The sequence below is a fragment of the Poecilia formosa genome, unplaced genomic scaffold, assembly GCF_000485575.1.
Source record: "Poecilia formosa unplaced genomic scaffold, Poecilia_formosa-5.1.2 Scaffold426, whole genome shotgun sequence".
In the NCBI taxonomy this organism is placed as follows: Eukaryota; Metazoa; Chordata; class Actinopteri; order Cyprinodontiformes; family Poeciliidae; genus Poecilia; species Poecilia formosa.
Genome location: NW_006800365.1, coordinates 1 through 5,327, shown reverse-complemented (window position 1 = coordinate 5,327; position 5,327 = coordinate 1). Strand labels below are relative to the sequence as shown.

Here is a 5,327-nt window from a genome sequence, read left to right as displayed (position 1 = left end):
ATGAAAATTAGCGCGTTCTTCTTTGATTTCCAATTCTGACTTTCAATGATTCACTTCCTGCTAAATAGCCCCCTGGTGGTTGAAGGGAAATCCACAGCAAAGTCGCATGTTCAAAGTGTAGGAAAAACGTAGCAGCTTATAGTCCAGAAAATACAGTAGGTGAAATTGGCTGTAAAACACTTAAAATGTGTGTTGAATGATAAAAGAAACGGGTACAAACAGATTGAAGTATTTTATTGTGTTTTTATGCAGTGGTATCTCAGCTGGAACTGATGGTGTCCTGTTAAAATACAACAAACAAAGGGATAATATAAGTATTGTGATTGTTTGAAATGTTTGAAGACTTTGTGTGGGTGTGGTTTAATGTCTCTTCCTCTGCAGGGTGTTCAGGCTAAAAGATTCCCCGGGGGCCTGAGCACCTTTTAAATGTTCCAGAAGAGACCAAAGCAGATGGAAGAGGGGGAGCAATAGAGCTATGCACTTTATAAATTTAATGTTGGATTTATATTTTTATCGAGAGAGATGTGTTTTTAGAGCATTTTGTTTTACCCCGTTTCTTGGCGGGTTTGTCAATTGGAACAGCCAGGGACTACAAAAGGCTGCATTTTAGCCACATTGGCTGTTGTTGCTGCCGAGACCCTGGGCCATTGTAAGCAGTGTTGTTTGTCTGTTAAATGTTGATGAACAAATTGCACCGTTTCTCTGCCTCAAGTCTCCTACTTCCTCCAGCCGCTAAGGGCCATTCTAACAGTGCTACAATTACACTTCTTGTTTATTGTAATTGCTAACGAAGTACACTTTTTAGTTACTTATTGTCTTTATTATTCTGCTTTGCCACTTTGTACATTACATGCTTCATACACACATCAGTAGTGGGAACATATCAGGCTACCAGATCATAGAAGGATCAATTATTACACACTTTACAGGTGAAACTAATTACATTGTGCTTTCAATATATTACCCTTTTGGTAACACTTTGATGGTTTAATGCTCTTGTTAAATGCTGTTGTGAAAAGTGGCGATCTTGATGAGATCATTCCAGGCGCATGCAGAAAACAGATAAGAGCCTGAGAGAAATGAGTGGTCTTGTATTTTGATTTTTCTTAATTGAAAGAATGATGTATTTCATGTATTATCATTATAAGATGTGTTTTGATTCTTGGAAGTAAAAGTAGTTCAATATATAATCTGGTTTTATCTGACATGCATTTCATGTATTCTCATTTTGTTTGACATATAGTTAAGTGTGCATGATTATACTATAAACTTGATTATATTGAAGTTCAAATGAGCTTTTATACCTGTGAAATGAGTTTGTTGAATAAAACTGTAAACAATCTTGGGTTAAAAAGGGAGATAATGGAAACCTTTTGAAGCAAGCTGCTGTCACTTAACCCTGCTAAAGCTACTAATAAAATATATATATAAAATTTTGTTGACGATCGTGGACATTGAAATTAATTCCGAGTCCGGAATTACTGATTTTGCTTCTGTATATTGTAAAGTCTATGTGCATGGTTCTAGGAAAATGGTGGCTCCATAAGTTTCTTTGGCGATGAGTAAGTAATCAACGACAGAACATTCCTGTTCACTGCACTTCACAGAAACCTGCAAAAAAGATCAATAGAGCAATTAAACAAAGAAAGCATTTGTATTTTAAAGAGTATAGAAAAACAGCAAATAAAAAAGTAAGACTTACAATTTTAGGATGTGGCATCATCAGAACTGATTATGATTGGGACCGAATGCCTTGTGTGGAAAAACATTTCTGGGTGTCTTTGCCTGTTTATGTTAGAAGTAGAAAAAAATAGTAAGCAATGTCATAGAATCAGTTGATGTTGGCAATAAGTATGAAGCTGTTTTAAGTGTGGACTAAAGGAGACAAACTACCTTAAAACCTTTCCATCCATGATCTGAACACACTGATCCTTGCAGGGTGGTGAGGGGGGCTGGTGGTGCCCATCTCCAGCAGTCATCAGATGAGAGGCAGGGTTCACCCTGGACAGGTCACCAGTCCATCACAGGGCCCTGAAAGCCAACAATGAATAAAATCTATGAAAGATAAATGCTAGATTAACCAGGGGAAAAATTCTGTCCAGTTATCTTTAATAATTATAAAGGCTTGCATGAGCTTATTTTTACATTTTTGGATGCTGCACAGCCATCGTTTGTAGCATTTCAATAACCAATACATCAATACAATTCTTATATCCAGGTCTTTCACAATTTATATGTTATTAATCCATAACAACTAAATAAAATGCTAAAAACTGCAAAGAAAAATAACAAAAATGTAATTCGGTTCATAATTTTTTCAATACATTGCAAATATAACATTTTCCTAATATTATTTACCATATATGTCAATACAGAAATTCTGCATATATGCCTTCTGAACCATAAAAGTTGTATTTTGAGTTTTTGCAGAAGTTAGTTTTTCACATACAGTCAACTTTATAACATGTATACAAAGCCAAAATAGAAATGTTGTGTGTCTGTCATATAGACTTTGTATATTGTGGCGCACATTTTACGACAATGTACTGTACAGTTACTGTTACCGTTTCTCAATAAAGTTCTCTAAAAAAAAAAAAAAAACGTGTAGAGCACACGTGGCTTCGTTTTGAACCCCACTTCCTCATATATGTTGAACGTCAGCTGTAGCTGTATACGTGGCACAATGTGTATGGTACAGCATTTTGTACCCGGAAATAAAGTCCGATGGGAAATGAAGTCCTGTGAGAATATCTCACGATATCTTATGCTGTCGACGTGAGAATGGGAGATCCAAACCAGGAAGTGATGGCGCAGATCTAAAAACCATATAGATCGATGCCACTTATGGATTTTGCCTTGTCATATATGTTATATAAATCTGCGAAGTCATAGTGCAGGCATGAAGCGCTTCTGGGACACGTGGATTGTCGGAAAAGTAAGTATAATTATTACGGTTTTATATAAAAAAAAAAAATTATTGTGCTACCTTACGTGGTTCGAATTCTACCGGCATTTGAAAAATATTTACATGGGTCTCGGATCGTCGAGACCCAAATCATGTTTATTAAGCAGTTGGTGTTGGCAACACACCAGTTTTTGCTGTTAAAACTGTGGCCAGCTGCTCAGTTTAAAAAAAAAAAAAAAAGTCTTACACGATGAAGACAATGTGGAGGTTCATCCTCAGAGCTGGTTGTTGATCTGGTGGAGCCAGAGCTTCTTCTGAGACAGGAAAGTCTTTAGGTTTCTAACACCTGATTTCTCTGGCTTCCTCTTTCGTCTTCATTTGCTTAGACTGCAAACATATGTTGAAGATAAAAACATTGATGAACAAGTTATAACAACAACCTTACAATATCAACGTCTCTTTGGCATACTGAGCTCGATTAAAACCAGGTTAAGTTTATGAAGAAACGTATTAAGTCGCAACAGAGAGCCTTTATGCAGTTATAACAGGAAGCTGAATGATTGTTATAGTAATAATCATAAAAGTCACAATAAAATTCACAAAATAATTATGTCTGAAATCAACGTAAGTTTGCTTATCTTTACTGCAATGTTTGTAATTGAACAAAGATAATTAGCATTTTGAAACAAACTTACCACCAGCTAGCAACACGTTAGCAGCCTTCCTCCCTCCGGGCTCTTTTCGTGACCCACATTTCATTTCCATCCGGTTGTTGTCCAGTTGTGTTTCCGTCTATCTCGGACTAGGACGTCACCAGCTTGAATTTACCAGAACCACTAACTATTATCAAGACTCTCTCAATTTTTAAGGTAATATTCTGAGTAAAAATGGCGAATTTGAACAGGGTCTGTTATTTTCTCCGGCTCATGGTTTCTTCTTCTTCTTTGCTTTTTATGACGCTTTTAAAAAAACCTGAAAGTGTCCAATACCGCCACCATCTGGTTTGGAGTGTGAACTGGAGCTAATGGCGTTCACCATCAGATCTAACATCAAACATCTGAAAATGGATTCGGTAAAGACAGCTTCCGTGTTTTACTTAAAAAACTGAAAACAACAGATCATATTCGGAGAAAAGTAAAACTGAAGATACCTGCTACATTTAGTGTTAAGGACAAATATTATTTTGTTGTGGAACCTGTCACTAAACTGTCAATGTTTGATATGTACATTGAATACATTATTTTTGTTAAAATACATTACATCCAGCTCCACTATTAGGATTATTATTATTTTTATTCTTTGCCATTTTAACAAAAATTGTAAAAATTATTAAGGCACCTAAAAAGGCATACTTTATTAGCCTAAAGTATACACCGAGATGTAATTTAAAAGATACTGAAATTAATCATTTAAACTAAGCGTTAAGTGAATTTTAAAAAATTCAATTTTGAGCATATACTTTAAACTATACACAAAATATCTTTAAAAGATATTTTAAACATATTTAAAATATATTTTAAATGCACACTTGAGCAAGTCTGCACTTGGGCAAATACTTATTTAGTTCACTTAAAGTATACTTGTATTTAATATATTTCTTAAAAGTGTATTTTGGTACAATTATATTTAAGTGTGTTTAAAGTTATATCAAAATTGGTACAAGCATACTTTTAGTATACTTCCTATATATTTATAGGTATTACACTTAATACTTAGTATACTTAAAATATACTTACACAAATTTAAGTATATTTGAAATATACTAAAGTACTTTTTTTCGAGTAGGGTTTGCCTGTTAAAAATCAGTTATACGAGAAGGTAGCAGTTACTAAAATGACCCTGATAAAGAAAGTTTCAGATATTTATCCTTTAACCTTCATCCAATTGCTGGTGTTTCCTACCTATCCGATGTAAAATAATCCGGGGAGTCCGGGAGAAATCCAGCAGTCTGCGCCGATCATCCATCTCTTTCTCCAACTTTACGATTATTTCTTTGAACTCTTTGAAAGTTGCTTCAGCAGGATTAACTGCTCGTTGATAAAGGTGTTTAGAGAAACACTCGAACATTCAACAAAACAGACCATCCGCCATCTCCTTTCTTCTCGCTTCCTCATCCTTCTCTTCTTCTTTGGGGTTTTATGACTGTCGGCATTCATATTGTTGCATTACCGCTACCTTGTGGTTTATACGAGCATCACATCTATGGGGTTCCATTTTATGGAGTTAATTATGGGGTTCCATTTGTGTCAAAAATAAGTAGAAGTCATATGTGTAGATGTCGTTGGTCTATCTACGTCAGGGGTCCCCAAACTTTTTCCTGCGAGGGCCACATAGATGTTCCTTTTTCTGGTCGGGGGCTGGTCTTAGTTTTTGGAGAAAGAAACCTTACTTTTCCACGAGGGAGGGGGGAGAGGGGGAGAGG

The 5,327-nt window shown here is 35.6% G+C and overlaps 2 long non-coding RNA genes across 2 annotated transcripts; both read right to left on the bottom strand.

The window, feature by feature from the left end:
- Positions 1–201: 201 nt before the first annotated feature.
- Positions 202–1,929, bottom strand: LOC103155376 (uncharacterized). The gene is made up of 3 exons (XR_478033.2): positions 1,894–1,929; positions 1,703–1,785; positions 202–1,611 (listed from the first exon to the last, which is right to left on the bottom strand). It is a non-coding gene; the product is annotated as an uncharacterized LOC103155376 (long non-coding RNA).
- Positions 1,930–2,009: 80 nt separating this feature from the next.
- Positions 2,010–3,800, bottom strand: LOC103155377 (uncharacterized). Its single transcript, XR_478034.2, has 3 exons — positions 3,601–3,800; positions 3,153–3,292; positions 2,010–2,031 (listed from the first exon to the last, which is right to left on the bottom strand). It is a non-coding gene; the product is annotated as an uncharacterized LOC103155377 (long non-coding RNA).
- Between the last annotated feature and the right edge of the window lie 1,527 nt (positions 3,801–5,327).